Here is a 19976-nt window from a genome sequence, read left to right on the forward strand (position 1 = left end):
CGCCCTCAAACGGAAATTTTATCGCCTCTTATAGATACAATTTGTTGATAAAAACGTTTTCAAAATGAATGTTTGAAGACAGGTGTTAAATGAAAGGTAACACTAAGATTTCTTCAGTAAACGCTGTAATGGAGACCAATACTGCGTATTCTGCATGTCAGATGGATTTCCCATCTGTAACAACGTTTGTCTAACCTCGGAGCGGATATGGTTGAAAGCCAACGTAGCATCATCGCAAGGCGGCGCTGATATTATGGCAATGCTAAATTTCAATGATTGTGAGATCTCCGCGAATACCTTCGACACTTTTATTGGTACCCATAGAGCACACACGCTCGGCAAAACGTGAAATGAAATGAACTTTAGTCAGATATGTTGGCTGGATAAGCGTCAACAAATTGACAGATTAATCTAAGGCCAAGTGTTTTAACCCTGTCCTTCAACAACCCGTCCACCGTCCCAAACAGAATATAGTTTAAGTTTTCCTTAAAAGCGTGTTTCGCGTTTCCGTAGCACTAATAATTAACACAGTTCAGTACTCCGACAAGAAATTATCTCTGTGCGCTGCCGTAACTACTTTCGCAACAAATCTAACTTAGAAGAACAGTATGCAAAGCGAAGCTGAATCCTCTCGTGAGAGTCATGCACTACATATGGTATTGTTACATGCGACAAGAGCTATCATTAATGCGTTCGCGACGTCTCAAAAGACAGAGCAAGCCAACGAAAACTGCTTACGAATCTTATGCATTATAGTTAACGTCTGGGCGTAAACCTGTGGTCACACTGAAAAGTCAGAGGCTGCAGCAGTGCGTCAATGCCGAGACAAGAACGAACTATGCAAGTACATATTGTTTCACCGACAGTACAGACGCAGCCGCTCCAGTCAGCTCGTAGAGGGTGCATTTCAAACAACGTAAAACAGTTTAGATCGCAAATGTTATACAATGGTCTTATACTAGGTCACATTTTCAGAAATTAACTCTAAATTATCACCAGCGACACTATATTGTGGAAGGTCTGAAGAGTTAAAAATTTCCATTTGGGGAACTACTCAAAATGCTGCGTCTATGTGCGTAGTAACTAGTTTTTTACAGTCTTCAACTTATGTATGATAAAGCGCCAGGGCATTACAACTTCCTTTTCTCCGTTACTGTTCGAGAATAATTTGAAGTAGGGTTAACACTGCAACGAAATAGGACTTCCTCCAATTACTGATCCGCTATACAATATAGCGGAGGACAGCAGAGAGATGTATCATATCAGGCGGGCGTCATTTCTCGACGTGTTTGAAATAACTGTGTTGCCCCTATACAGAGGAAGAAATCACACTGAACACCAGCAGCGTCGACTGTGAGAAAACTTCTCTGGCAGTGGTACCTATGGAAGGAACGGCTGTGAACCGTGGAGACTAATAAGCAAGACCCTCTCGCTAGGCTAATCAGTTCCATTATGACAAGCAAGGACCGCCACTGCGAATCGGCAGGTAGACAAACACACGCTGCACACCAAATCTGTCTCTCCAGTGAAGTGATTCACCCGACAATTACGTTAACACACCTGGAAAGAAAGCAGTTTCGTCGAATGTGCCTCTGACCGGCCGCAGCAGGACGAATAGGAATTACTGTATTTACGGCTGAAACAAAGGCACAGTCTTTGCAGCAATCGCGGGCGTAGCCTCCTCTACTAATCGACTAGTGTTCTGACTTCTGAATACGCATTCTGAACGTCGACTGCAGGAACTTCGGAACCTCTAAGAGCGCACGCACACACGCAGTCGGATCGCGAGTAGCGAGCCGGAGGAGCGAGTGTTGGCAGAGTGTGGAGCCCGGTCCGGCGGAGGAGATTACGCCTGCTGTAGACACTGGCCGTCGGCAGAACGAATCGACTGGACTGGACTGGACTGTGGAGCTTTACTCGACACGTCGCGACACACGCGGGAGGCGGCACGGGGCTCCCGCGGGATGCGAGCGACGCGGCGGCCGACTGGCGGCGGCGGCGGCGGCAGCCCCCGCCCGCCAGCGGGAGGCGGCGGGCGGCGGGCGGAGCGCCCGTGACGTCACGCCCAGATCGATCCCGAGCGAGCGCAGCCTCGGACGCCGCGCCGCGCCGCGCCCGCCGGAACGCCGCCACCGCGCACGCGCACTGCCCGCCTGCGTTAAAGCCGACGATCACCTAACTACTCTTTATCGACAGCATCCGAGGGTTGCCGCTTATCTGGCTTCTCCGAGATACGATCACCGATGCGCTACTGCGCGCCGTGAACTATAGAGGGCAGCAATGTAACTACCTCGAAACAAAGAGCTCTCCAGGGCCTAATCACTTGCCGTTATACACGGAAATCGGCTTTTGAGTAATGCAAACAGGAGCAGCCAAAGATTTGGTGCTGCATCAGCGTTTTGCACAGCAACACGCGCACGTCGCAAACAGTGGCTTCCTTCCTTCCCACTACAGTTCCCAAATGCGACGAATCAGAGAACGGTGGCACTGCGGTTGCTTCGTACTCGTCGACTCGTTCTCTCTTACTGAAACGTGAGACTAGTTCGACTTAGTAAAATTTTGGAAATTTGTGGTATGGTCTTATGGGATCAAACTGCTGAGGTCATCGGTCCCTAAGCTTACATACCACTTAATCTAACTTAAGCTAGGGATAACACACACACACACACACACACACACACACACACACGAGGGAGGACTCGAACCTCTGACTTAGCACAGAAGTTGAGTGTATGACGTTGTTGTAAAGGAGCACTGACAGGGCAAAGATGACCGACTCTCGGCATCAGATAACCTCTGACGAAGCAACGTTTTGAGAGATTGTGGAGAACAAAAGATGAACGTTAAGTTCTGTAGTGTGTACAACTGCAAATGTGCTCCATGAGAGGAACAGAAGAAGTTCGATGCGACAGCCCTCGCTTCTGACTAAGAACACACAAAACTCGTCCAATGCAATCTCGTTGTGTTCTTGTTTACTCTACTTCTACCGTGAGGAAACAAGTGCACTGGCAAACTAATACAGTGCATACAGCAATGTCACTGTTCCATTCCTTCGACAAAAAACACGTTGTGTATTCTTTTGGTTATGTTAACTTCCACTTATGGGCTAATTGCAGGTAGTGCAGTGTATCATTTGTTCTAGTAACTTTGTCGATGACTGCTGCAATGTTATTAAAATTATTGACCATCATTTATAGGATACCCTTCAGCAACGTGTCCTTTTTCCTTATACTGTCGTCAACGGACACAGCAATGTGTCTAAAGTGTGTCTCAACGTAATTGTTAGACTTATCTCTACAGAGATTAAATACTAAAAAACAGCGCCGGGCGCGGTGGGCGAGCGGTTCTAGGCGCTTCAGTACGGAACCACGTGGCTGCTTCGGTCGCTGGTTCGAATCCTGCCTCGGGCATGGATGTGTGTGATGTCCTTGGGTTAGTTAGGTTTAAGTAGTTCTAAGTCTAGGGGACTGATGACCTCAGATGTCAAGTCCCATAGTGCTTAGAACCATTTCAACCAAAAACACAGCACTCTTTGAAAAGACACACACACACACACACACACACACACACACACACACACCAAATTATATAAAGCTGTGTGTGTGTGTGTGTGTGTGTGTGTGTGTGTGTGTGTGTGTCGGGAGGGGGGGGGGGGCAGGGGTGGGCAGGGGGGATTTCCTCCCACGCCCCTGGGCCAGTGGCAACCAAATTTGGCACAGAAAAAGCAGGCCTCAAAAGTATCAGTACCTTGGGTTTTATAATCCCCTAGCTCCAATAGGACTTACGGTAAATGCAAAAAGGTATTCTTGCCAGCCCCTCGCATATGTTGCCCTGCACGACAGCCATGTTGTGTCGGAACAGTATCGACCTGCCAAATCAGCCTGTCTTACAGAGCTGCCTACACCTCACTGCCAAGAAACAAGTGTTCCGGGCCTCGACATGTAAGCTGCCTTGCATGACACGTGGAGTACACGTTCTTTCAGTATGATGATGCTTGTTATCAGTGCAAGAAGTATTCGTAAATGGTGCAATTTGCGACAAATTGGCGTCCCTAAAAGAAGACACATTGTGAGGACTTTCCCAGGATGCATGTGCAAGGATCTGAACCTTTCCGGGAAGAGGGAATACACTTTATTTACACTGGTAGTTTTTTCCAACTGTCACAGGGTTCATGCTAAAGCCACAGCGTTTCGTTCCCGCTGGCGCCAGTAAATATGAATTCTTCCTTTTCTCAACGTACTGCTTAATACGTTTGGTCATTTTTTTAAGTCACCTGTTCTTCCAGCAGTTGACGTGCGACCACTGTACGAAATTTATCTGGTACTACACCGAAGCGCCAAAGAAACTGGGTATTGGCATGCGCATTCAAATACAGAGTTATGTAAACTGGCAGAATACGGCGCTGCGGTCGGCAACGCATGTACAAGACAACAAGTGTCCGGTGCAGTTGTTTGATCGGTTGCTGTTGCTACAATAGCAGTTTATCAAGATTTGAGTGAGTCTGAACGTGGTATTACAGTCGGCGCACGAGTGAGGGTACACAGCATCTCCGAGGTAGCGATGAAGTGGCGATTTTCCCGTGCGACCATTTGACGAGTGCACCGTGAATATCAGGAATCCGATAAAACAGCAAATATCCGATATCACTGCGGCCGGGAAAAGATCCTGTAAAAATGGGACCACTGACGACTGAAGAGAATGGTTCAACGTGACAGGAGTGCAACCTTTCCGCAAATTGCTGTATTTTTCAATGCTTGGCCTTCAACAAGTGTCAGAGTGTGAACCATTCAACGAAACGTCATCGATATGGGCTTTCGGAGCCGAAGGCTCACTCGTGTACCCTTGATGACTGCACTACTAAAAGCTTTACGCCTCGCCTTGTCCGTCAACATCGACACTAGACCGCTGATGACTCTAAACCTGTTGCATATCATAAATATCACGTATTATAAATATAGCACGTTACCCAATTTCTCCTCACAGTCATTTTAAACATTGATGAGATTATCAGTGCTTGCCCCAAATTTAAATACACCTTAGCAGTAAATAAACTGCTGAAATAATGTTTCAAGGCTTATATGCTATCCGTCTTAGCGTTTCAGTGTTTTTCTGTAAATTGTCGCTTTTCATGAAACCCACTGTGCAACCCGTGGTGACCCAAAGAGAGCCCTTTGCTTTTATATCCATAGATTAACAATTCCGGAGTTCATGTGGTGCACGTTTACACTAAGTGAATAAAAACGAGTCGTGGGCGATGTGAGCTGGAATGTAAGTCATTCAACTATTTCACAACACCTCACCTGCCAACACTGTGCTGAAGCACTGTCCAGCTTATTTTTAACCAAGGAAAATCTGAAAGCTGCCGAACTAGTTTATTCACCCTGCCAATGTGTGGATCTCTCGTGGTCATTGCTACTCCGGCACAGTAAAGGCAATATGATACTGTACACCCCTCCCCTTTCGGTTTAACTACTATGTCAGCCACCTGCGTCCTGTCGTGAGGCGCACACAGAAAACCAAGTGTACCGCCCCCAGCATGCTGTCACATCTCTCTGTCGGACACAAGGATCGTGTGAGAATGGGAAGACAAGTGATTTGGAGCTGGTGCACAGCAAGCTGCGTTCAAGGAAATCCACCATCCAAACGTGGTCCACCTCACGCCAGCCACACCGATGGAATTAAGTGAACAGGAACAGGACACTGTCCACTGACGTACAGTTTCCTTCTCCAGTGCGATGCTCCACCAACGTGCGAAGTTTGTGGAAACTACTTCTGGTAGAACTTATTGTAAGTGGGCGCCTGGATAGCCATGCGTGTAAAAGCGCCGCTTCCCAGATGGGGAACTACGTCGGCCACGGATCGAATCCGCCCAGCGGATTAATGACGGGGGTCGGTGTGCTGGCCAGCATGGATGTGGTTTTTATGCAGTTTCCCACATTCCAACAGAAGAATACCCCGCTGGTCGCTGGTTCAGATGGAGCTGCATCCACTGACAGCGAGGACTCCTCTTAGGTTTGGAACAGATTTCTCATTCATAAGGTGTGCACCTCCGTTCCAGTCCCTGATAGGATCTTTTTTTTTTTTCGACCACTGTTCTTAAGCCGCGTTATGTGGCTGCGATTGTTACACCACTCCTCGTAGCCAGATTGGACAGTCCACATTGATATACCAATAAATTATTCACGGTGTCGTCTACAGAAATTACGACAGCTCTATTCCGACATTCCTTAACGTACCCAAGTATCCGATTCATGTTACTGTGCCGATTGCATAAAATTGACTGGCACAGAAGCCACTTCACTTCCAGACAAGTCAGCGATGGTGGGTCAATGACCACATCGTACCTGTTCTACCCCATCTACATGCTCCAAAGCGATCAATGTGGTAATACACTGACTAGCGAGATTAGCTGAACCAATCATAAGAACGTTTTTCCAAACGATGGGTGGATTTTAATACGCGAGACAGCTGCAGTCAAACTGATCTTATCAGTCACGAACCACATACTTCTGTCAGCACAGCCAGACATTTGAACAAATCTGTTAATGTTTGTCCCTGGCGTATCGTCATAACAGTTTCGCTTGCGAGAGCGGACATCAAGATATGCATGCTGATACTCCAGGGCGCTTATGAAAATGCTGTTGATTATCCTAAATCCGTCATCATCGTACTTCGCCACTTTAAGATGTTTCTGAATGGACAATCTAGCAAATGGAGGACTCTAAATAATGGCCTACTTCAGTCCTGGCTCCCATTCCGTTGAACCTGTATATCTGTGACACGCCAGACACGGATTCCATGAAAATCCAGTACGCAGACGATCCACCATTAGTCTTCCGGAGTGAAGATCTTAAGCACTGTGAGAATATGGTGACAAGTGATCTGCCGAATTTGAGTCATTACTTCCGTAAGTGGAGATTTCATGCCTAGCCTAAATAAAACTGGGGTTACTGCATTCCATCTAAATAATAAAGAAGCGCAAAGGAAGCTACATGTGCCTTTCGATTGCATTGAAGCACCCCATGACTACAACCCAATACATCTAGTAACCAATCTGGATCGGTCCTTAACATTCAAACAATTATGCATCAAATTATCTAAGAAGCTTGACTGAAGAGTGAATCTACTTCACAAGATTGCTGGAAGCACTTAGGGCGCGGATACCTTTTTTTTGGGTGGGGGGGGGGGGGGAGGGAGGGTTCTTAAGCAACCGCCCCTGAGCCAATAATGTCTCCACAAGAGCCCTTAAGGCTCATCATACACTACATCAAACGCGAGATGAACCAACCAATTTGCTCCATTTGCCTAAGAAAGAGAAAATGTGAAATATTCATACTTTGACTCTGTTCTGTAGGATAGTTACACTACGACGATCCTTTTTTTGGGTATACAAATGGTTCCTAGCCCAAAGGCTACCCAGAACACTTGACCCTACCTTTCTATCACCAACAGAATCCTAGGTGGGAGCCCACGGTTTTATGGGGAGCGTTTTGGAACACATTAGGCAGCGCAAGCATTGCATCCTTATCGATACGTTCTTTCGACATCACCTCCAAGTGGCGACGACCCTCGAGCGGACATCCATCCGACAATGTTCCCTTGGTTTAAGATCCAACAAAGAAGAGTGAGGAATTCCAACTACCTAGTCGAAGCTGAACTGCCTCAAGATGCATCAAGGGAGATTTCCGTTCATGTGCTGATTAAGATTGTGGAGTGGAGGAGCAAACAATAGAACACATTGTTAAGGAGTGCCTACTTCGAGCATTTGATGGTGATTTGACGACTCTATACCAAGTGATCCCGAGTGCTCTTGACTCGTTGTAAAATTTGGATATTTCCATTTGACTGTAGATACTTCAGTGTACTTTTGATGCCACACGACGTATTATCATCAACGTCATCGAGCAACACATACAGCACCACGATCACCGCAGCACGGGTGTGAGAAGTTTCAGGTATTTAAACTGTCTTAGAACCAGCATCCGCAGCACTACTCGGTTAATTTGGAGCACGACTGCTAAGTGTATTTCTAGAGAAAAAGCGCCGCTGCAGGAAACTGAACAAAGAGCTCACTTAGCACTTGAAACAAAAGAACTCCGATTAAAAGGGCGGAAGGAAGGAGGAGAGAGAGTTGGCGCGGCGGCGATTGCAGCTATCGCGGCTGCCGCACGCAGAACAAAGCACGGCCGGCAGCCACCGCCGCCCGCCCCCGCCGCCTCGCCTCACGCCAACCAGGCTGGTTTGCTGCTCGACAGTTGGAGGTCTGCGTCGATGCGTACATCCGCAGATAGCCTCGGCAGAAATTGCTCAGCAGGTAAAAGGCTGAGCCGATGCGGCTATCCACCGGTATGCCAGCGAATATCCGCAAAAAAATATTTCGTTTTTGTTAAAAGTTGCAGGTCAATGTCAACGCAACGATTTTCGTCTATCTGCATAAAATAAGATCAATAACAACTATTATTATCGTTTGAAGTTATTAATAAAAGGAAATTAATGTCCTGTAGAGGCCGTGATCATAGTGAATATTTTGTGAATAAAACCGTCTACATAGCTTATTAAAATTTCTTTACTTATTACGTCGTTTCCCCTACTGTCATCATCAAATATCAAAAAGCTTAGAACTTACAAAAGAAAGTTCCGTGTCAGTACTAAACTCTACGCCTAATTTGGTCAGTTGCCCCTATTAGACATAAATTTTAGTACTGACACACTGCTTTCTTTTGTAAGTTATAAGCTTTTTGATACGCGATGGCAGTAGTCAAAACGCCGCATAAGTAAAGAAATTTTAGTAAGCTATCTAGACTGTTTTATTGACAAAATATTGCTTGAAGTGTGTAATACACTGAAGAGCCAAGGAAACTGGTACACCTGCCTAATATGTAGGGCCACCACAACACGACGTGGCATCGACTCTACTAATGTCTGAAGTGATGCAGGAGGGAACTGACACCATGAATCCTGCAGGGCTGTCCATAAATCCGTAAGAGCACGAGGAAGCGGAGATCTCTTCTGAACAGCGCGTTGCCCGGCATCCAGATATGCTCAATAATGTTCATGTCTGGAGAGATAGGTGTCCAACGGAAGTGTTTAAACTCAGAAGAGTGTTCCTGGAGCCACTCTGTAGCAGTTCTGGACGTGTGGGGTGTCGCATTCTCCTGCTGGAATTGCCCTAGTCCGTTGGAATGCACAGTGGACATGAATGGATTCAGGTGATCACACAGGATGCTTATGTACGTGTCACCTGTCAGAGTCATATCTAGGCATATCAGGGGTCCCACATCACTCCAGCTGCACACGCCCCATACCATTACAGAGCCTCCACCAGCTTGAACAGTCCGCTGCTGACATGCAGGTTCCATGGATTCATGAGGTTGTCTCCGTACCCGTACTAGTCTACCACTTTTTGAAACGAGACTCGTCCGACCAGGCAACATGTTTCCAGTCATCAACAGTCCAATATCGGCGTTGACGGGCCCAGGCGAGGCGTAAAGCTTTGTGTCGTGCATTCAAGCCCATATCGATGATGTGACGTTGAATGGTTCGCACGCTGACACTTTTTGATGCTCCAGCATTGAAATCTGCAGCAATTTGCAAAAGGGTTGCACTTCTGTTACGTGGAGTGATTTTCAGTTGTCGTCGGTCCCGTTCCTGCAGGATCATTTTCCGGCCGCAGATATGTCAGAGACTTGACGTTTTACCGGACTCCTGATATTCACGGTACACTCGTGAAATGGTCGTACGAGAAAATCCCCACTTCATCGCTACCTCGGAGATACTCTATCCCATCGCTCATGCGCCGACTATAACACCACGTTCAAACACACTCAAATCTTGATAACCTGCCATTCTAGCAGCAGTAACCGATCTACCAACTGCGCCAGACACCTGTTGTCTTATATAGGCGTTGCCGACAGCAGCGCCGTATTCATCCTATTTACATCTATCTGTATTGAATATGCATGCCTATACCAGTTTCTTTGGGGGAATGGACTGTCACTATATTCGTTTCAATGCACACTAAAATGATGCATGTAGTATTCAATGAACTGTGGATGAAGTTCGACCAACAGGCATTACATGCATTGAGCGAAAATAATAGTGCATCGAGAATGGCTAGTTTCTAGCTCAAATCTAGATTTGGCAATAAAATTTAAAAAGGACGACTGACAGCTGAAATCTATAATTTACAAGTCAACATAACAGTCGCTGCGTGCAACAGTCTTCTGAACAGAAGGTAGTCTGAGTCATCTTTTGTGATTGGCTGGAATTTTGTACACCAATGTTGAGTTGCAACACACACAGTGCCATGGATTCGCTTGCTCAATACTTCTCACTCACTGCGGTGTGGTACATCGTGTACAGTGTCTCAAATATGGGACTGTTCTCGCGTGCCGAAGTACCCAACACAGTGATTCCTGCCACCCGGGCGTTTGTAAGTGAAGCAGTTTTGTGTATTTTGCAAAAAATGATACATCGCCTTTTTCGTAGAAAATCTGCAATCAATGCTTGGACAACATTTTATTGCCCGTCTAAACTGTACGTATTCTTAAAATTTTGTAAAAAGTGCACGCTGTAGCCTTATGAGCTATATGAACAATGTGGATGTTAAAACACCAGTATGTTGTTCTGTGAACTAGCATGTAAATTTGCTTATGAATAGGACAGATTCCTCTCGGCACCGTCATACTCTGACCTGCCTATAGTACGTATGGGACCGAAATCACAATTTTGAAAATACATGCAATTTGGACGGATAATAAAAACTGTTTCGTAAATTCTGTAGTGACTTCTACTGGCTATGTGTGTTCTAGAGAGTGTTCGTTACATGTTTCACAAATCATATTCTCGATGTACGTTATGATGTGAAATGTGTGTGTGTGTGTGTGTGTGTGTGTGTGTGTGAGAGAGAGAGAGAGAGAGAGAGAGAGAGAGAGAGAGAGAGAGTGCAAATTAGTGAAAATGTATGTTCTGCAGAGAGATGTGAGAGGAGTTGGGGGTGAATTGCGGATTGATATATATTTTTTGAGCGGGCGTAGGGGGGAGAGATGGTGATTGCAGGAACGAAACCAAGGGGACATTTGGCACCAGATACAAGGAACACATGAGAGCAAGGAATTATAACTTTGCACAACACTTACACCGACCCCACCATAAACTTACCACAGACATGGAAATCGTACGACTAAACAACAACAAAAAGCACTTCCTCACCTTACAGGAGAACTACCACGTTCAAAAAAACCATAGTGGCTCCATTTACCATTACCATCTTCTCCCAGTTTCTTTCTTATAAATCACCTTCCCCACAAAAAATAATAAAAATATATCGATCCACAACTCGCAATCACCCCCTCCCTTCGTCTCAAATCTCCTCTCACATCTCTGCTGAACATCCAAGACATTGTCACTAATGAAATTACTTTGTATAATCACAGCTGTTTCTTCACTCACCACAGCTGTTTCTTTACTCACTTGCTTAATATCACTATTCTATCTTATCTGTTAGTAATTTAGGATCTATTAAAGACAAGATTATTTTGTTCTACCACATCTTTGGAATGTGTCACCAAAGTTTATTGACCAATTGTTCGCTTGTATGAACAACTGTTGTAATTTGTCTATAATACATTAGTTAATGTGTCGCATATTTTTAGCCTAGTTAAATAATCTCACACCGCATTTACAGTGAAATAATCCCTCATGTTTTATTCTCAATTCTAGCATTAAACAATTTTCCATCTCTGTAAACGTAGATACTCTGTAGATGCACTAGTTTAAAATTTTTGAGTCAACAAAATTTAACTGCACCACACACTGATGTTTATACCTGATGATAGCGTTAACAGCCGAAAACCTGTTTGTGAAACAGATCGTAAATATTGTAGAATACCACAGCAGTGTTTTATGTGTATTCATTCATAATGCATAAAATATTCTACCAACAGCCGACGGAACAGTCAATTAATGCAGGTGATGTAAACAATTGTTCCTTCCCGTGTTCTACTTGTGACTATCTGTTACTCTACAACTCTGACGGATTGTTTATAAATTTCATAAAGTGAATAGATGTACTGTGAGCCCGTAGTTAATAAAGTTCAGAAGTAGCCGAACATAATCAGTTTTTGCAGGCATACTACACGGTTTTTCCAATTTAAGGTTTCATCAATATGCACACTAAGAACTAAGAACGTTCGACTTTGTTTATTATTTCTTGTTGGTACGTATACTAAATTAATAGGAAGTGAAATTTTTGACAATTCCAAACTAAATGCGGTGTGTTTCTTCAAAATTTAAAGCTAGCTCATTTGTGCATAATCTGTCAGTAACTTTCGGCAGCATTTGCTATTTCTCTGTCGGTATTTCTGCGGCCGGCTTCACAATAATGCTTGTAACATGAGCACGTTAACTTCCCTGCTGACAAAAATGTCTTACAACGAACTTTAGGGCTTTTCTTGGGAGCAAATTCGCCGCCTTTCATAAAAGTGACAAGCAGGAGAGTAATGGCTTTCAGCGACTGCGTTCTGATCTGCTGGAGTTACGTTTGTGCTCTTAGTCATATTGTAAATACACATGGCTTTCGCTAAGCGGCAAATACTGCTTATAATACTGTGCTGACGGAGGAAGACCTGCAGTCAAAATCCTCTTATTTTGACACTAGTTATTTCAATATGCAAACTCGAGAACTGTGAAGTTACTTACAGTCCAAGATTGAAACTCTGGTGAATAACTGTGAAAGGTCAGAATCAATGACATTCCTCTCTTGTTACACTTCAAACTCAGTAATCAAACGTTGGAGTACTTTTTTTCCTTTACAGTGTGAACGTTAGCTGCAACATGAAATGGAAAGGATGAATGTATAGGAATTCTTAGTACACGGAACTTCAATCACGTACGGGTTATCTTCGAGATGTGATAACGAGTTGTGTATTCACGAGTTACGAGTTAAAAGGCGTTTTGCTGACAGAAACAACCTGCAAGTAAGTGTCAGTATGTACTGCATCTACTTCCAACGGAACTTACTTTATTCAAAACCAAGTTACAACTTCATTCATGGGCCAGTCCACGCGCACGTTAAAAAATTACACACACAACTCAAAACCTGATCAAGTAGCTACTATGTTTGCGATTAATGCTGCCCTCTAAATTATTCTTAACACTTCTCAGTGACCGTAGTATTACGTTGTCTTCAATGTTGGAAAGAATGCCATGCCCTCACAAGTAATGTGGTAGTTAACATATGACATTCCTAATGATCTTTTCCCACTTTGGCTAAGTAGGCGGCACACAAGGACCAGTTGAAATAATTTTTGAACCACCCTCTCTCTCTGAAAATGACACTGGGAAAGCAGCATAAGAAAATAGGCAATTTGTTTATTTTCGAGTAAGTATCTCTCTTTCACTGACGGTATTTGTGTGATTGTTCTGCGGACACACACACAGTATCTACAGAGTGAAAGTTGGTTTGAACACACACGGAGTGATTTAAGCTACCCATCAAGGGATCCGGGGACTTAAAAGTTTTACATAAAATCCGTACCACGATGAATACATAAAAGTATTTCCGAAGTTGAAAAATTCACGTAAAGTAACATTAAAAAAAAAATTAAGACGGGCGACATCGAACTCCGATCCTTCGTGGCTTGGTAGTTACGCGGATGCCATACCTCAGAGTCACACAACTGAGAAAAAATAAAAGTAATTATCTACCTGTGCGTCACTGAGTTTAACCGTTCGAAGAAAATCTACACACGGTAATAAAAGGTGCAGCACTAGCGGGAAATGCAGGACAGGACTTCAAGTAAGAAGACGTAACTTACAATGGAAATGTCAATTTTGCAATTACTGGCCTCTTGTTTCGTCCGATGCTCTTGGGCAGACTGAGCTGGGTAACTCAGACCACAGATTTCTTTCACTATAGAAGCGTTGGCACTTGCGGACTACTAGGGTAGTAGAAGGAGCATATGCCTTTACTAACCTGGAAGCCGGCTCTCTTGGTAACTAAAAAGCTGAAGCCATTTCTGACGCAAGGGACTCACCTGAAAGAAAAACAAACAACAAGAATCATAAAATGAGACAGTCTTTACAAACAGGATAAATACTAAAACTGACTCGTCTATATCTACATCCACACAGATACTCTGCAGGCCACCGTACGGTGCGTGGCGGAGGGTACCCTGTACCACTACTACTACTAATTTCCTTTCCTGTTCCACTCGCAAATAGAACGACTGTCTATATGCCTCCAAATGAGCCCTAATTTATCGTGTCTTCGTCGCCCTCACGCGCAATGTATGTTGGCGGCAACAGAATCGTTTGGCAGTCAGCTCCAATGCCGATTCTCTAAATTTTTTCAGTAATATTTCTCGAAAAGAACGTCGCTTTCTCTGGAGGGATTCCCATTTCAGTCCCAAAGCACTCCATAACACGTGTTGTCCGAACCTACCGGTAACAAATTTAACAGCCCGCCTCTGAATTGCTTCGACGCCTTCCTTCGATCCGACTTGGTACGGATCCCAAAACACTCCAGCAGTACTCAAGAATAGTTCTCATCGGCGTCCTATATTCGGCCTCCTTTACAGATGAACTACTCTTTCCTAAAATTCTCGCACTACACCGAAGTCGATGATTCGCTTTTCCTACCACAGTTCTCACACGCTCGATCCATTTCATATCGCTTTGCAACGTTGCGCCCAGATATTTAAACGTCTTGACTGCGTCCAGCAAGACTCTACTAATGCTGTATCCGAACATTACAGGTTTGTTGTTCTTAATCACCCAAATTAACGTACGTTTTTCCACATCCAGAGCTAGTTGCCGATCACTACACCAACTGGAAATTTTGTCGAAGTCGTCTCATGTCTTCCTACAGTCACTCAACTTCGACACTTTACAGTACACCACAGCATCATCAGCAAACAACCGCAGTTGCTGCCCACCCCGTTCGCCAAATCTTTTATGTATATAGACGACAACAACACAGTGGTCTTATCACACTTTCCTGGGGCACTCCAGACGATACCATCTCGTCTGTGGTGAACACTCGACATCGAGGACAACATACTGGATTCTATTACTTAAGAAGTCTTCGAGTCACTCACATATCTGTGAACTTATTGCATATGCCCGTTCCTTCGTTACCAGCCTGCAGTGGGATACCGTGTCAAATGATTTCCGGGAATCTAGAAATATGGAATCCGGCTGTTCACCTTCATCCATAGTTTGCAGTATATCATGTGAGAAAAGAGCAAGCTCAGTTTCGCACGAGCGATGCTTTCTAAAACCATGTTGATTCGTAGGCATAAGCTTCTCAGTCTCAAAAAAGTTTAATACATTCGCACTGAGAATATTTTCACGGATTCAGCAGCAAACCAAAGTTACGAATATTGGTCTATAATTTTCCCCATAATTCCTCTACACCCATCTTACGGGAAGTCAGTGATGTCAGTTCACTGTATAAGTGAGATGTTAACAACTGCTTATCTGTTCTGTGTAGCAGAAACATTTTCCTAGCTTTCTTGAATGATTTGTTAACTTTCGTAATCATAGTTGCTATAATGACATCTTGATCGCTAATCTCCATTTCCATACAGACACTGTCGATAAAGTCCGGCCTATTCGTAGCTACAAGGTCTAAGATATTTCCATTGCGTGTGGGCTGCCGAGTGAGCTGCTCTCGGCAGAATTCAGGAAAGTATTTCGCATGACTGTCTTCATCCTCCGCAGTGAATCCATCGAGATCCCAGTAAGTACTCGGCAGGTTTCAGTCGCCTACAACTAGTATTGCATGATCTGGCTATTTAGCACTATTAACCGTACTTTCTTTGAATGACTCTTAGAACTGTCTTAGCACAATCGTGTCGAAGGTAAAAATATCCAACAATTAACTTTGTTTCACCTCCCACACCAGTTACAAGCCACCAGATAACTTCACTGGCACACTCTATTTCGTCCTCAATAGAGACATTTTTGTCAATTGCAATGAACACACCCCCTACGAAGGCCTCTAATTTGTCATTCCGATACATGTTCCACGATTTGCTAAATATCAGAGCTTTCCACCTCGGGTTTCAGCCAGCTCTCGGTCCCGAGAATAATTTGAGCGCGATAACTTTCCTGGAGGGAATCAGATTCGGGAACTTTATTACGAATACTTGGACAGTTTACTGATAAAATTTTGACACACTAAGAGTCTTCATTCTTAACGCCGTCTAACTTCCCTTGCTGCATATCGAATGGCGAGTGTTCATCTGAGCACCTCAAACTACCGTCTAGCCTACAAAAACCCCTTATGTGCACCCCACAAATACTCTGCTACCCGAGTAGCTGCCTCCTTTGTGTAGTGCAACCCTCACGGGGAGTCCTACAAATCCCCACACGATAATGCAGGTCTAGAAATCTGCAGCCAAGGGTCGACGAAGCCGTTGGTTGAGACCCTCCACCAGGCTGCAAACGAGAGGACCCCGATCAACTCCAGAAACAATGCTGCAAATTACGAGCGAGGCTAGCAGTCTTCACCACCTCAGCCAGCCGATGTATGAACTGAGATCCAGGCGACATGCTTCGTTGGTGCCGAAGTGAGCCACAACTTGCAGACGACCGCATCCAGCACGCTCGACAGCCGCAGGCAAGGACGCCTCTACCTCTCGGATGAATGCGCCTTGGCTTTCTTCCCAGCACTGAACGCTATCTGCCTAAGAGGCTCCATAAAGCGCCTAAGGTTACTGTTCCCGGTAACTAGCAAAACTACTCCCTCCCTTGTGCCTGCCCGGGCCCTACTGAACAGCAGCCACCTGTCCACTCACAGGGTGAATGGACGTTGCCAGGCGACCAGTCTCCACACTGACCCTCCGTCTCGAGCGACACGAAGGTGTTACCATCCGCCACTCACCCTGCTGTGAGGGGGGATCCACCGTGTTGGGTGCAGTGAGGTGCCTCGGAAGCAGAGTCCGTGGGTAAAAAAAAAAAAAAAAAAAAAAAAAAAAAAAAAAAAAAAAAAAAAGAGCGACGCCTGAGGTGTCCCACGCGACGCGTCAGTCAGTTTATCCGCCACCGCTACATCCCGAAGCAGCAGCCTGAAGATGCCTGACGGTAGCCAAAAGCGCATTCAGCCGTTCGCGAACTGCGGCCAAAACTAAAGAAGTAAACTTTATACTAAAATCAGACAATCTTAGATACGCAACTTGCTATATTCCTGATGCGTCAACAATGGACGCTGATGCGTTAATGAGCTACGTTGTTGGCTATTCAGTGAACAACTACTGCGCTAGAGAGTGAATGAATTTATAGTTACTAAAATGCCAGATTAAATCTCTTAAATAGAAAAACACGCACGAAATTTAATAAACACAGTATGCGGATTACACAAAAATGAAACACTTAACTTGCCGCTCTGTAGATGTATATCAGCTGGGAGCTGGAGACAGACTAACTGGCTTGCTAAACGAACGGACGGCTGCTTTCAAAACAAAACAAATGACTGAATGAATTTAGACTTACAAAAACGCAACTAACTTCTAATCGTAGCTCACAACTATGACGCGAGGAGAGGGGCATCTGAGGCTGGAAGACGTACTAGGGAGAGCACTGACAGTCTTCTACTGCACGGGTTCGAAAGCATTCAACTATCACATAGTAATTCAGTGTCCTCGTTACAAGAAGACACATGGGTGTCATCAATGAATCACATACAATGCAATAATGTTTTGTCTAAAGATAAAAAAAAATCAAGTAACAGCGAACGTAATAGTAAGTGTCACGTACAACGTGAATTCAGACCAAATGAATCTCAACCTTGTATTGTTCAGTTCAAAAGCGAGCAATTGAGCATTTTCAACATGTGAAGTATTTCACTAAACAGTACCTTTTTTCTGCTAGTCCATTTACTTTATAGGCAATAATAATACTACTAACAGTTTTCTCCACAGTGGTCTGCATTATGATTTAATATAAAGCCGTCTAGTTGCTTTCCAGGTTTATATGCGACGCTACAAGAACAATCAAGCACTTTCATCGAGACCACTAGGAAAAATCCAGCATTATCCTACGTAATATTATCCCCATTGTCAAGACATATCGGGAGCATTCGAAGGGGTGACACGCACATGAACCCCCGTGAATTCCAAAGGACAGTCCTAATTATTAAATAAACTTATATCGTCGCGCTTGGTGCTTTTATTTGGAAGTAAACTTAATGTAAATAAAAAAGAAACAATCTCCTGAAAAGATTCACATTCACTGAACCACATGGCACCAGCTACATCAGGCCTTTTATCGACGAAAGTCGATATTTCCACATTTCTACAAACTATTTTAAATTATCAACAGTAAGAACTAAAAGCCTACAAGCAACTTGCGAATCAAGTTTGCTACTATATATTCATATTTTTGTAGCTAATCTATGTATGGATAGAAACTGGGGTTCCAATTCAAGCAGGTAAAGCGTCTGACTATATTTGAAAATATTATTTTAATTCCAGCCGCTGCCTGAGAATCTCAAAGTAGTAATCCCAAAGTACTTTTAATTACACGTAACTCTTACAGAATATGCTAATAGGTTATCTCACATGTTAAATATAACGCGATATATACGAGGGCAGTTCAATAAGTAATGCAACACTTTTTTTTTCTCGGCCAATTATGGTTGAAAAAACCGGAAATTTCTTGTGGAATATTTTCAAACATTCCCGCTTCGTCTCGTATAGTTTCATTGACTTCCGACAGGTGGCAGCGCTGTACGGAGCTGTTAAAATGGCGTCTGTAACGGATGTGCGTTGCAAACAACGGGCAGTGATCGAGTTTCTTTTGGCGGAAGACCAGGGCATCTCAGATATTCATAGGCGCTTGCAGAATGTCTACGGTGATCTGGCAGTGGACAAAAGCACGGTGAGTCGTTGGGCAAAGCGTGTGTCATCATCGCCGCAAGGTCAAGCAAGACTGTCTGATCTCCCGCGTGCGGGCCGGCTGTGCACAGCTGTGACTCCTGCAATGGCGGAGCGTGCGAACACACTCGTTCGAGATGATCGACGGATCACCATCAAAAAACTCAGTGCTCAACTTGACATCTCTGTTGGTAGTGCCGTCACAATTGTTCACCAGTTGGGATATTCAAAGTTTTGTTCCCGCTGGGTCCCTCGTTGTCTAACCGAACATCATAAAGAGCAAAGGAGAACCATCTGTGCGGAATTGCTCGTCATGTGGCTGAGGGTGACAATTTCTTGTCAAAGATTGTTACAGGCGATGAAACACGGGTTCATCACTTCGAACCTGAAACAAAACGGCAATCAATGGAGTGGCGCCACACTCACTCCCCTACCAAGAAAAAGTTTAAAGCCATACCCTCAGCCGGTAAAGTCATGGTTACAGTCTTCTGGGACGCTGAAGGGGTTATTCTGTTCGATGTCCTTCCCCATGGTCAAACGATCAACTCTGAAGTGTATTGTGCTACTCTTCAGAAATTGAAGAAACGACTTCAGCGTGTTCGTAGGCACAAAAATCTGAACGAACTTCTCCTTCTTCATGACAAAGCAAGACCTCACACAAGTCTTCGCACCCGAGAGGAGCTCACAAAACTTCAGTGGACTGTTCTTCCTCATGCACCCTACAGCCCCGATCTCGCACCGTCGGTTTTCCATATGTTTGGCCCAATGAAGGACGCAGTCCATGGGAGGCACTACGCGGATGATGAAGAAGTTATTGATGCAGTACGACGTTGGCTCCGACATCGACCAGTGGAATGGTACCGTGCAGGCATACAAGCCCTCATTTCAAGATGGCGTAAGGCCGTAGCATTGAATGGAGATTACGTTGAAAAATTGTGTTGTGTAGCTAAAAGATTGGGGGATAACCTGGTGTATTTCAATGCTGAATAAAACAACCCCTGTTTCAGAAAAAAAATGTGTTGCATTACTTATTGAACTGCCCTCGTACTTCTGATCATATGGAGTTCTCTTAGAGTGGGAAACTACTACTTACAATAA

At 44.5% G+C, this 19976-nt stretch overlaps 1 protein-coding gene across 2 annotated transcripts in view; it reads right to left on the minus strand.

Annotated features, from left to right (window-relative positions):
• The window catches only part of LOC126473759 (transmembrane protein 47), a 149682-nt gene that overhangs the window by 100169 nt on the left and 29537 nt on the right, over positions 1-19976 (minus strand). Inside the window, exon 1 of one of the 2 annotated variants that reach the window (XM_050101017.1) lies at positions 1561-1909. The exons of the other annotated variant lie outside the window; for it this stretch is intronic. The gene's annotated coding sequence lies outside the window, so the exon portion shown is untranslated. Of the gene's footprint in view, positions 1-1560; positions 1910-19976 lie in introns of those variants that run through there. 2 annotated transcript variants of the gene reach the window in all.

This window comes from Schistocerca serialis, chromosome 4, assembly GCF_023864345.2.
Source record: "Schistocerca serialis cubense isolate TAMUIC-IGC-003099 chromosome 4, iqSchSeri2.2, whole genome shotgun sequence".
Taxonomy (NCBI): Eukaryota; Metazoa; Arthropoda; class Insecta; order Orthoptera; family Acrididae; genus Schistocerca; species Schistocerca serialis.